This window comes from Phacochoerus africanus, chromosome 11 (assembly GCF_016906955.1).
Source record: "Phacochoerus africanus isolate WHEZ1 chromosome 11, ROS_Pafr_v1, whole genome shotgun sequence".
NCBI lineage: Eukaryota > Metazoa > Chordata > Mammalia > Artiodactyla > Suidae > Phacochoerus > Phacochoerus africanus.
The window spans coordinates 36,694,554-36,708,825 of record NC_062554.1 but is presented as its reverse complement, the minus strand read 5'-3'; the positions used below and the strand labels follow the sequence as shown (position 1 = coordinate 36,708,825).

Below are 14,272 nucleotides of genomic sequence, written 5' to 3'. Positions count from 1 at the left end.
ATGGAAAAAAATAAAAATCATTACACGCACACACAAAAAAAAAAAAAAGAAAAAAAGAGAAGAAAAAAGAAAACAGGTCCTAGAGATCAAAATAATCAACATACAGAGGAAAGGATGATGGATGAATTAGTCAAGCTTAGGAAATTATTTCACACGAGGTATTTATTTACTCTGTGTCTAATCCAGCTTCTCAAATCCAATAAATACAAGGGTCCTACCTAAGATTAACTCATTCGGTCAACCAGTATTTTCTGACCCGTTACATTCCCAGAATATTTTTCTATCAAACGGTACAGTCTCAAATTGGGGTAAGGAATCTGATTAAACAGGCAAAAAAGATCGATAGGATGTGAAGTAGAGGCCCTACTCATTTGTTTATTCATTCATTTATTTCAGTCAACAAAAAGTTACTAAAAACCTACTATAATGACAGGCAACTTGACAGATATAAGGACACAGAAATGAATAATATATATTCCCTAGTGGGAGGAAGGAACTAGGGTTTGGGATTGGTATATGCACACTGTGGGATCTGGTATATGGATTGGCCAACGGGGACCTGCTGTATGGCACAGAGCCCTGTATCCAATATTCTGTGATAATCTATGTGGGAAAAGAACCTGAAAGAGGATGAATATCTGTATATGTATAAATGAATCACTTTATTGTACAGCAGAAATCATTACAACCTTGTAAATCACCTTCAACAAAACTTTCTTTTTTTAAAGTACATTGCATAGTGGGGAAAGAAGCAATAGGGCAGTGCTGTGTTCAGTGCTTTGAAAGCATAAGGACAGGGCGCTCAGGAGGCACACTCTGGAGCACCTGACTTGACCCAGCAAACGAAGCTGCCCACTACTTTAAGCCTTATCAAACAAAAGCAACAGTTCTCACTTGGAGGAATGAATACTCTGGTATTCATGTTGATCATTTAAACTTAAGTCGCTTTTCTACATTTTGATTTGGGAGAAGCACACCAAAACAGACAGACGGAAGGAACCAGTTCTGACTTTCTGCTGCTACCAAGCACCAAGAGACGATCATCCATGGGTCTCCCACGTTTCAGTACATCTTAAATCAGTTACTCTTCCAGATTATCTTTTCAAGGGTGTCAATACAGCATTCAGTCTTAAAAGACAGAGTTGGCACTGCACTCGGAGGCAGCAAACAGATTAATAAAGTTAACAACGTCTCCCTCTGGGTGAAGGCCGGGCAGGTTTGCTGTCAGTCCTCTTCTGAGGCTGGGGTTTTCTAGCTCTGAACAAACGTATTCTGTGGACAGCTCCAACCTGGGGACTCCTCCCATGGCCCCTGTGGAACTTAGAGACAGGGGACCAAGGACAGCTCCAACCTGGGGACTCCTCTCATGGCCCCTGTGGAACTTAGAGACAGGGGACCAAGGACAGCTCCAACCATGGCCCCTGAGGAACTGCAGAGATCAGGGGACCAAGGCAAACTTGAAGCTCATGCAGCCTGCTGTGCCATCAGTTGCCTAGCAATGTATATCAAAATGTGGCAGGCTAACTGTAGCAAGTAGGGTAGAACCTCAGACTCTTCATGGTTCTGGAAACCTGAAAATAACTTGTTTTTCTCTTTTCAGTATAGAAATAAGAAAAGACAAACTAATATGCAATTTCCACCACAGAATAGGGCTAGTTAATGGGAGATGAGGTAAGAAAGAGAGGAAGAATTACCAGTATACTGTCTCTAAACCTGTAATTACAAATCTGTTATAAAAGCTGGTTAGCTAAGCTGGTGTCAGTAGACAGGTTGGAAACTAGATAGGAAGGTAGGCTCTAGGACACTGATAGCATGTTCTTGGGCAATAAAATACTTGCTCCCTCCTTTCTGTGGAAGGGAATGTTAGAAATAGAGTATTATTTCTAAACACACCCACTAAAAACCAAATCTTTGTTCAAGTTATTAAATAAAATGGTTCAATAGCTATTAAAACATGTATTACTAAGTATGCTTGAAATTGAGTAACCTAAAAACCCTTAAAAAGAGTAAGGAGAAAATAAGACTCACTAAAAGCTAGCTTTTCAGATTCCTTAAAAAAAAAGAGTTCAGTCTCAGAAGGAGATAGAGAACTGAACAGAAACTTACCTACTCTTTGATTTGTGAAGTTCTACTTTATAGAATGTTGGCAGATAGGAAAAATAGCCCAGACAGATCAAAAGATGCAGAAGAAGAAAGAAAATAATGCTGAACCAAACCACAAGAGAGAACATTATTCAGCAAGTCCTTACTAAGTGTTTTTGGAATACGCAACCATTTCCTACATCAAACATTCTGAAATTAGTGTACCTTCCAAAATTAGGCATCGCAGCAAGGAAGAAAGCATTCCTGCGCTCAGCTGCTTCCCATGACAAAACCCAGCAGGTACAAAAATTTGTGCAGGTGGAAGAATTATTCTAATCGGGATCACCCAAAGGATGTAATAGGAAATAGGCCATTTTAATTTAGAAAACAAACTCAGGTAAGAATTATTACTTGGAGGCAGCCTCTATGGTGATTGCCACTGAGAAATTAATTGACTCCCTTATTCCACAAATATGAGGGGTGGAGAGGGAACAGGCCAATGGGAGGAAAATCGTTATCAACAGAGATTATCCCTGAAAATATGAGCTGCATCCTCTATGTGCTCTAGCAAAGGTGCAATATGTGATTTTTATCACATCTGCCAAATGCTTAGGATTTTCTTCATATATGCCAGGGACATTTACAGTGTCCAGTATACTAAGGCACTTGTTTCTGGAGCTTAAATTAACGCACTATAAGAATCACCTCTACACTGGCTTTATTAGAACTGTAACAAAATATCACCCTGTTTTCCATCATTTATTATACCAAATAAAAGCCAGCAGATTCTGTGCCCAACAGTATATCAGGACCGTCTGTCACCTCCACTCTAACAGCCAGCCGGCAAGCTAAAAAGAAGGAAGGAAAACAAACCGAAAACAGCAACAGCACTCTCGAGGGTTTAATGCCTGCCTCTTGCTTAAGAGAGATAAACTTTTCATGCTATGTCAAAACACTCTCAGCTTGAAAAATAAACAAAAATGTTTAAATTCAATTTACTACAACTTCATCGTAGATGTTTCTAATTATGATTTGTTTAGGAAAACATTATTGTTTCCTTTCATTTTGATACTAGGGATGAAAGGGCTGTGGCTGAATGCCATAGGAGAGACTCACTGAGAGAAAATGACTGCACTCTAGAAACAAGCATTCGTGTCTACTAGTGAAAGATGCTGCAGAGACCGCCACTACAGGCACGAAGTGCGGTTACCTGCTCTCAAGGAGATTCATCTTACTACGCGTTTCTTTGCAAAGTCAGTGTGTCTACCAAAAGCCCATTGACCGATCGATTCTTCCTCGTAATCTCTCCCTCCTTCCTTGTTTAAAAGGGCACACTTTAAACAAGGAACCAGTCCCAAAAAGAGCCAAGGAACTCTCATATCCCAACTGTGCTGGTGTCCCTTAGAGGGCCAAACCCCATCCCCCCAAAATAACCCAAAAGGCATGGCGGGGTTAAAGAGAAACTGCACCATTGTCTAAATGACAAACAGTATGTTCCATTCATTAAACATCATTCACTACACACACAGATACCCCACAACATTATCGTGGGCCACACAAACATAAGAGCTGGCGGGGGTAGGGGGTGATATAGAAGGCTTTACGATCAAATGGTAAAAAGAGAAAATCGTCAACCCCAGAGAGAGACAAAGAAAGCAGCAAAAAAGGTAGAGAAAGTAAAAAGCCAGGAAAACAAAGAGATTCATTTCACTTTTTTAGTAATTTTTCCTTAATATACCTTAGAACATTATTGGTCTATGATGAATTGGAAATTAAAATATTAGCACTTCCGTAAACATAGCTTAAGAAATTTGGTCCTAAACACTTTAAAAATTTAAATCTTGAAATCACTAAGCTAATCTCATGTTTATTTTATATAGTTTATACTTAGACTTCACTTTTACTGAAAAATACACCTTTCTTAATATACAGGCATTCCTCTTCCAACTGAACTTTACTGAAGTACCACTGCTCTAATTTACTTGTTAGCACCTGCTCTCAAGTGGGTCTGAATTCTCTTTCCCTCCCCCCTGCCAGGCCTAGATTCCAAGTGCAATTAACCACCTGGCAAATCACACACATGCTCAGGGCACCAGCAAAGCTGGAGTATTTTAAGAAGAACATGTTTTTGAAATAATGTATTTCAACAAAAACAATGAAGCAGTCATCATGGAAAGAACAATAACTAGAGGAGTTTTACTGTTTTAAAATGTAGTATTCGGTTTCAAATTCCATTTAGGCAGAGTGAACATAGAATCGTCAGCCCCTCAAGCATCTCGAGGTCTTCATCTCACAGGGGCATGAGAGGGCCCTCCTCAGTCCCTCAAGCATCTCGAGGTCTTCATCTTACACTACACTCCCAGGGAGGCCCCTCTGACCATCCTACCCTTCGAAATGCAACACCCCACCCCTGAGCTCTGCCTTCCCCTTTCCTCGCTTCAGTGTTCCCTCAGGGCATATTCTTTGTCCATCTGCCCACACTAGAACGTAAGCTCCATGAGAAGAGGGAACAGTGATGCTCTCAATGCCTGGCACATAACAGGTATGCAGTAAATATTTGCTAAAGGAGTGATGTTTTTTAAAATTCTCATTAATTCCTTGTTTACTAAGCCTCCATTTCACCTACAGTAGAAACTTCCATCATAGGAACAAGGCTTCGCATCAAAGCAAATGTGATTTAACTACCAGATGACACTGGCTTCAGCTGCTGCCTTGAACTTACATACAGCAGGATGTTTAAAGCTTGTTTATAAAACATATGCTGAAAAGAACAAAGTCAAAAGGGAAATACATTTGGACAAATTTAAGAGTTGAAAAGAAACTTGAAGAGTTAAATCCTGTGTCACCACAATGACAGTCCTCCCATTTAAAAACCTTTAGATAAATATAACCATACTGACGGCTTAGACTTAAGAACAAAGGCACTCATGAAGAGCATACTAGAATTAACCTGTTTGTAAGTAGAGAACCCAGCAAATTAGTCTAAACTGCCTTCAATTATATTTGTGTGTGTGTGTGTCACTTGCTGATTACTTTGAAAAGCTCCTTATTTCTTTTTTCCATAGATTTTTATTTCTTTAATTTTTTGATAAGTAGAGTTGATTTACAAGGTTGTATCAATTTCTGCTGTACAGCAACATGGCCCAGTCTCACACACACACACACACACACACACACACACGTATACACACACATTCTTTTTCTCCTATTATCTTCCATCATGTTCTATCATAAGTGATTGGATATGGTTCCCTGTGCTATACAGTAGGACTTATTTCTGATTATCCTAATAATCAAGTTCAAGGGCAACTTACATGACCTCAAGAATAACCTGTCCTATTTCAAATTTCTTTTATTACCTTCACTTTACCTTAAAATGAAGATATGTATACCCTGATAAGTGCAGTTCTTGAAATTTAGGCTATAAAAGTAGGTCATGAGAAAATCCAGTAGTCAGCAGCTGCTTTAAACACTGAATATGTACAAAACTAGCAAATGAAGGGAAATAAACCAAAGTATTTTTGATGCAGTAATGAGGCAGCATGTGAAAGAATAAATGTCAAACTTTTAGCTTTCCATTGTAAATTAATATCATCAGAAATCATCTGCATACAACTCAAAACGGGAAGAAAAAAAATATACATACATAGCAACTCAGTATGTATATCTAAGCTGAAAGTCACACAGTAACTATTGCTTTTGAATTGGAATGAACCTTATAAGAATTAAGTGCAGAATACACAAAAATAAATGGCACCTGTAAAAAAAACAAGAGAACATATATACCAACTCTATTTGATCTACTCAACATTTAAGATTATGGTTCATTTCATGATACCGAAAATTGAGAATAAAGTTCTTGACCCCTAGGTTTGATTTTAAAGAGCTTTCTCTTCTGTTTACTTCAACAGCATAAGACCCTTGCACACAGTTTATGACAATCTCAGTAATCACCAGGAGAAATGGAAATTAAGACACTCATCTAGGTATATTAGAGTGCCAAAAAGAAAAATACTAGCAAAATAGACACTTGGAATCCACAGGTCAGTGGAATAAATAAATAAATAAAGATTTCAAGGAAGAGGCAAGATCAGCACTAAATCTTGAAAGATAAACGAGAAGGCTGGAGTGGTGAGAATATCCTAGGAAGGAATCCTTCAAGTGGAAACATACTGGGAAGGATGGGCTGGGCTGGGGGTGTAAAAGGGTGGGGCTGGGTTACAAAGCCGAGCTGAACCGAAGGGAAGCTTGGAAAGTCAAACACTTGGAAAAAACAAACAAACAAAACAAACAAACAAACAAAACAAACAAGCAAAACACTGACTTGATAGAGGTTCACAGGAAGATGAATCAGAAGTTCATTCCCTTTGGGGCCAGTTACAAGGCTTATCCCACGAGCCGAGTCCAAGGTGAAAAGGGTCTGGGGGTAAACTAGTGGTAGTGCTGGCAGGAAGTAAAAAAGAACCCTAAACGGTAGAAATGACAGAAATCAAAAATAGCACAACCAAAAGAGTTGGATGTGCCTGGGCACAACAAATTCCAGTTCTGCCATTTCACTAACTGTGGGACGGTAAGCAAGCGACCGAACTTTCCAAAGCCTCTGTTTCTTAACTTGCAAAACACGCGTAATACTGTGTAAGACTGCAGTAAGAGTTTAAGCTATGAGATGCAATATTCAAAGGCATGGCAGATTATAGAAAACCAACAGATGCTCATCATTTCCTGATCCTCTTCTACAAAAACATAGTTATCTGCAAGAAATTTCCGGAAATAAGTTAGCATAGTTCATTCCCATTTTTAAATCAGATAATTATGGGGATTAAAAAAAAAAAAAAAAAACAGCTAAATCAGCACGCTTCTAATGCAGTTCATCAGCATGTCCAATCACTCCCCAAACAAGGGCATTACTTTCTCTCATCTCCATTTTTTTTTTAAGCCCACACCTGCAGCATATGAAAGTTCCCAGGCCAGGGACTGAATCTGAGCCGCAGCTGCAACCTACATTGTAGCTGCAGCAACACCAGATCCTTTAATCCACTGTGCTGGGCCAGGGATTGAACCCGTGCCTCTAGAGCAACCGAAGCCACTGCAGTCAGATTCTTAACCCACTGTACAGGAACTCCTCTCATGTTCATTTTTAAATCAAGTCTCAAAAATACAAACAGTATTATATCTAATGTCTTTTATACAAAATCTTCTAGAAATATACTGCACAATATTATCAATATTCCATAAGAATGTTGCCAGTTTAAACTGAACAGAGAATATCACTCAGAAAAATATTCATATAATAATGAAGTTCATTTAATGACTCTACATGAAATATCTACTGTTAATATCACTTTTAGGTCTATTTATAATCAATTGATTCACTTTGACAGGGCATTGTGCTTGCCCAGTTATGGTCTATCTCAAATTATAAACTCTCCTTAAAAATCTAGCTGTGATGTCAACTGGACTTACGATATCGGTACAGGCTTAGCATTCTCCAGATCAATGCAGGACACAGAAAATGTGAAAAATCCTCTACCAACCATGCACAGAAGCAGTTTGTTTCCTGATACTACACCTAAAATAATGAAATGCATTCACTTTTTCTTTTCTGCAGTCCTGATTCAGAAAAAGGCCTTATTTTTTCAGCATTATTTCAGACACTGCCTAGCCATGGCACTGGCAAAACTCTATCACCCCTTTATCGATACGTTCCTATTATACTTCATCAAGTGGAAATAATAGCTAACACTAACTATGTTAGTGTACTTTGCAACAAAGAAGGAGATGTGTCCACAAAATCTGCCAAGTAATTATTCTATAGAGACGGACACTAAGGCCTAGAAAGGCTAACTACTGAAACTGAACATCACATCGGAAATAGCTCCTCACACCCAACACACACACTTTCTTATTGCCTTTTTTTGCTGATTCTGCAGTCTTTGCTTAGAATGCTTTTTCCTCCTTCCTATTAACTCATAACTATCCTTAAAGGTACAAATTCCCTCAGGATATCTTCTCTACTGCAATGCCAATATTAACACTTTAAAACATCTGGTTTCAAGAATCAGTAAGTGAGAGTTCCCACTGTGGCTCAGCAGAAGCGAATCCCACTAGTATCCAAGAGGATGCAGGTTTGATCCCGGCCTTGCTCAAGGAGCTATGGTGAGCTATGGTGTAGGTCACAGACTTGGCTTGGATCCTGCATTGCTGTGGCTGTGGTATAGGCTGGCAGCTGCAGCTCTGATTTGACCCCTAGCCTGGGAACTTTCATATGCCACAGGTATGGCCCTAAAAAGTGGGGGGGGGGGGGGGATAGAATCAATAAGTGAACAGAAATCCAAGATTCTGCACTGAAATTTTGGCTTAATAATCTGCTATGTTTACTAAAGTATAAGCCTCTGAAACTATGAACCTACCAGAATCCCTGGCACCTAGGAGGCACTCAGTAAGTGAGGAAGAAGAGAAAGAGGAAAGAGGATGAGACAAGAGGCAAAAAATCTCAGCTTCCATACATGGGAATCTTGATTCAGAACTTCAAATATTTTTATAAAAGAATACTCATAAACAACAGTTTAATAAAGTTAGCTAATCTATGTTTTACCACCAACAGAGAGTTCTTGAAATATTAAGAATTTTGTGCCAAAATGTAAAATTAAATAGAAACAGAATACAGATTCAACTCTAAGAACAAAGAATAATCTATGAGTAGTACTCAAATCTTAATTAAAACTAATCTATGTTTACTGTTGGGAAAGCTTTAAAAGGACACTTGCTCAGCTAAAATGGAACCCACCTATTAGCGTCATTTCTAAATAATTATAAAATATGAGAGAGAAAAGTATGTGTTTAGAGATTCCATTCTCATATTTAAGAATCTGTTTTAAAATCATTTTCAATTTAATCATTTTAATAATACATTCACACTCTTCTCTAACACTGTTTCCCTGGAGGTTTAACTTTTAGATACCCAACAGCCCATGAGGCAAAAGCCAAAAAAAAGTCTCTTCCCTACGGTGGGAGGTCAGCTCACCTTCCCTTACTGCCTTAGTGCCTCATCAACCCATGTGTGCTCTCTCCTGCCCTTTTCTTTCATTACTCCATCATTTATGACTCCCTCTCCAATTCGAGGGAGATCTGCTTCTCTGTCAATGCCTTGAACTGTCAGATGGAAAAGGCAGTCTTCCAGAGGAAGACTGACCTTGTACCTGGTGCTCAGTACCTCTCTTCTCCATTCATACCCACCTCTAAAGAGGTAAATATATCAGTTCTGTACTCCAAGTGTCTACACACAATGAGTGGCCCAAAGTTACTTACAGTGTTGTCAATTGCCCTGGCACCACCCATTTACAGAAAGTGAACTACACACAAATGACACTAAGCAACAGGAAAAAGGAGAAAGGGGATGTGATTTGACATCAGAGGTAGATCTGACCATCTAACTCCACTATGGTGACCTTGGAAAGGTCACTTAAAAGTCTCAAATTTTTGGGAGTTCCCGTGGTGGTGCAGTGGTTAACGAATCCGACTAGGAACCATGAGGTTGCGGGTTCGGTCCCTGCCCTTGCTCAGTGGGTTAACGATCCGGCGTTGCCGTGAGCTGTGGTGTAGGTTGCAGACGCGGCTCGGATCCCGCGTTGCTGTGGCTCTGGCGTAGGCCAGGGGCTACAGCTCCGATTCGACCCCTAGCCTGGGAACCTCCATATGCCGCAAGAGCAGCCCAAAGAAATAGCAAAAAAAGACAAAAAAAAAGGTCAAAGTCTCAAATTTTCAGGAGTTCCCATCATGGCTCAGTGGTTAATGAACCCGACTAGCATCCATAAGGACGTGGGTTCAATCCCTGGCCTTGCTCAGTAGGTTAAGTTTCCAGCGTTGCAATGAGCTGTGGTGTAGGTCGCAGAAGCAGCTTGGATCCCATGTTGCTGTGGCTGTGATTCAACCCCTAGCCTGGGAACCTCCATATGCCGGGAGTTTGGTCCTAAAAAGACCAAAAAAAAAGTCTCTGAAGTTTTCAGTATCATCATCTGCCTTTCCTGATGTAAAGATAAAATGAGTATTTGTGAGAAAAGTATTTGGTATATGGTAACATACAAAAAAATACATTATTGTATTAATGGTAATGATATGATAAAAAAACTTCCATGTAATCTATAATCCAAGTGTTCCCACCGACTCCAAGTCTCAACTGAGGTCTATGATTGCTCCAAGGGAGCAAGAAAGGAAGAAAAAGATAATTAAAACAGAGAATAGACTGTGATAGAGGTAATGAAATCAGTTCTCTTGTGTGCCTGGTATGCTGTCCCTAAAGACAGTTCTAAAATAGGAGGAACAAAAATATCTAAACAAAGGTAACAGTGTCTAAAAAAGCACTTGGTCTCCCAAGAGGAACAGATTCATTTATATGTGTAAATGATAGTACTATTTTCCATTTGGAGTATGTTTGTATGGTTTTCTTTATCAGGTCTATCCTTTAAAAATAGGTAATAAAGGGAGTTTCCTCTGTGGCACAATGGAATTAGCGGCATCTCTACAGCACTCTGACACAGGTTTAATCCCCAGCCTGGCACAGTGGGTTAAAAGATCTGGTGTTGCTGCAGCTGCAGCATAGGTCACAACTGTGGCTCAGATCTGATCCCTGGCCTCAAAGAGAACTCCATATGCCATAGTGCAGGCAAAAAAAAAAAAAAAAAAAAAAAAGAAAGCAACAAAGGAAAAAAGCAGCCTCCAGTGAGTGATGGCTGCAATGCAATATGAAAATATAAAATGCAAAAACAAAGGCTAAATAGGAAAGCCAAATGGGATTGTGGATACAAAATCACACTCAAAATCAAATGCCTTGAAAACACAATAATGAATAAAAATATATAACAAGTGCAAATAAGTATTGATTTTGAAAATTCAAAGGCAGATAACAGGTACAGCTGACAAGCCTTTCTATTTCTATTTCAGCTAAAGAGTCAATAATTTTAACTCTATTTTTTGTGTATAGCACTAGGGAATATGCAGGAAGAAACAGAAAAGCATTCCTATATCAGCATCTCAAAATCCTCTAACTGCTCCAAAAGTTCTATCATATTTGACACAAACACCATAATACTTCTAGTTTTTTATGTTTTTTAAAAAATGCAGGTATTTTAAAGATAGAACTTTTCAGTACACCATGTAAAACAAAATTTTCATCACTACTACTAGATACTTTTATTTACTATCTCACGCTTATAGAAAGTTCAACAATATCTTTTGAATCATTACAACTCGACTACACAAATCACTTAGCTTCAAAATATAGATTTCAAAGAATAAACTCTCTATATATGAATTCTACATAATTAACAGCAAACAAAACTATCAAAGCAAAGAAGATATAAAAGTGATTCACGAAACATTTCTGAAGTTTGCACTAGGTCTTAGACACTGTATCCATGAACACACACTGGTCTGTGAGACACTAACTTCAGGAAATTCAGGATAAAAAACGTGATGTGGGCTATTTAAAAAATTAAAAGCCAGGAATAGTTACATTTAAATACATCTTGCAAATCAACAGGAAAGACCAATATCACAACAGAAAAAAGGGGGGGGGGGAATAAGCAATACATAACGACACAGAAATTATATAATGGATAAATAAATGAATAATGTTCAATAATAGAATCAAGGAAAAATAAATTCAAATAATAAGTAATATTTCTCATTAACTCTTTTTTTCAAATCAGTAAAAACGCGAATAGTCAGTGTTGGCGTGAGTAAACGGGCACTGACATAAAGCAGTGGGAAATGATCAATATGACTTCTCTGTGGGATTGTCTGGCAAAATGTGTCAAAAGCTTTTATTTTATTTTATTTTTTTTTTGTCTTTTTGCCATTTCTTGGGCCGCTCCCTCGGCATATGGAGGTTCCCAGGTTAGGGGTCCAATCGGAGCCATAGCCACCAGCCTACGCCAGAGCCACAGCAACACGGGATCAGAGCCGCATCTGCAACCTACACCACAGCTCACAGCAACGCCGGATCGTTAACCCACTGAGCGAGGGCAGGGACCGAACCTGTAGCCTCATGGTTCCTAGTCGGATTCGTTAACCACTGCGCCACGACGGGAACTCCCTGTCAAAAGCTTTTAAAATGGTCACATTCCCAAAGTCATTATAGGAAAACTATAAGCCAACATCCCTTACGAACACAGAAGCAAAGACCCTTATCAAAATCTTACAATAGATAAAGGAAAACACATCATGAATGAATGAGTTTATCACAGGAATTTAAGGGTGGTTCAACATTAGGAAAATCAATATGCCAACAAAGTAAGAGCAGCTATATACATGTTCATCCTAACAGGTACAGAAAAGGATCTGACAAAATCTACCATCCATTTCTGATAAGAACACTAAGCCAGCCATAAAAGGAGTGAACTTTCTCAGCCTGTTAAAAGCACTTACAAAAAACCTATGGTTAACATCAGATGTAATGATAAAGGACTGAATGTTTGCCCTAAGATCAGGAACAAGAATATGATGTCCATTCTCACTACTGCTACTCAACATACACTGTAATCAAGTAAGAAAATCAAATAAAAGACACATGGATTAGAAAGGAGAAAATGACACCACCTTTATTCACAAATACCATGACCATCTTCAGAGAAAATCCAAACAATCTCCAAAAAAAGCCATTAGAATTAATAGGGGAGTTCCTGCCGTGGCGAGGTGGAAACAAATCCGACTAGGAACCATGAGGTTGCGGGTTTGATCCCTGGCCTCACTCAGTGGGTTAAGGATCTGGCACTGCTGTGATCTGTGGTGTAGGTCACAGATGCAGCTCAGATCTGGTGTTGCTGTGGCTCTGGAGTAGGCCAACAGCTACAGCTCCGATTAGACCCCTAGCCTGGGAACCTCCATATGCTGCAGGTGCGGCCCTATAAAGACAAAAAGACAAAAAAGAAAAATAAATTAAAAAAAAATAGAATAGGACAGTTTAGAATGACTGCAATTAAAAAAAAACACTTTACTTCTATATTCTAGAAACAAAAAATGAGAAATTTTAAAGTGTTATTGAAAACTATAAAATAGAGAGATGAATCTAACAGGATATGTGTAAGATATGCAAGCTTAAAATTATTTTAAAATGCTAAAAGATGTTAAAGAGAGCCTAAATAAATAAATGGAAAAACATGTCATAGTCATGAATCAGAAGAGTCGATATTAAGATGTCAATTCCCCCCAAAGAGATAGATTCAATGTAATCTCAATGAAGATAGCAGCAGACTTTTGTAAAAATTAACAAGCTGATGCAAAAACTTAAATGGAAATGCAATGGTCCAAAAATAGCCATAACAAATTTTAAAGACATCAGGTCATTTGAGATTTCCTATAAAGCTATACCTAACCAACACTGGTGTTATTGGTGAAAGGATAGCTGTATAGAACAGAAGTGAATCAACACAAAGACCTACATGTACATGGTCAATTAACTTTAAACAAAGAGTCAGAGTAACTAGAATGGGAAAAGCACAGTATTTTCAGAAAATAGTACTGCTTCAATCAGACATCCTCATGGCCAGGTTAGAGGAAGCTGGAACTTTGATCCTTACCTCACACCATGCACAAAAATTAAATTGAAATAAACACTAGTCCTAAATTCAAGTGCTAAAACAACAAAGCCTCGGGGGGGGGGGGGGGGGGGGGGAGGGAGAAAAACCTAAACGAGACCTTAAAAACCAGATTGTTCAAACTCGAACTTCATCAATAACTAATTGTGCAACTTTGCTTGCCTTGTCTCTGTATCTCAGTTTTTTTCCTGTTACTTATATAATGAAAGAATACCTACCTCCTACAGTTTTTCAAGGACCAAATGAGATAATGTTTAGAAAATGCCTAATACAGATTAAGTATTCAGTAAGTATGTTTGCTAATTTTAAGATTTTTAGTCACTTCAAGAAACATCTATGCAAGTTTTACAGTTCAAAACTTAACATTTCCTATTGTGAGTCTTAGAATTGTATAAAGAATAAGAGCTCAAGTTCACTTTTCATTCAGTTCTCTTTAAAGAAATGATCAAGAATAAGGCAAACAAAATAAAACAAGAGAAATAAAGGAAGGGTGGAGAAACGTATTAACTGTGCACCTACAAGCACCCCAGAAAACAGGTGCTTTATGTGGATTTTCCATTTTGTTCCCTCTAGCAGGTGCCTAGTGAGAAACAAAG

At 38.5% G+C, this 14,272-nt stretch overlaps 1 protein-coding gene across 1 annotated transcript in view; it reads right to left on the bottom strand.

Annotated features, from left to right (window-relative positions):
- The window catches only part of DDX10 (DEAD-box helicase 10), a 266,513-nt gene that overhangs the window by 202,153 nt on the left and 50,088 nt on the right, over positions 1 to 14,272 (bottom strand). The gene's annotated exons all lie outside the window — the stretch shown is intronic.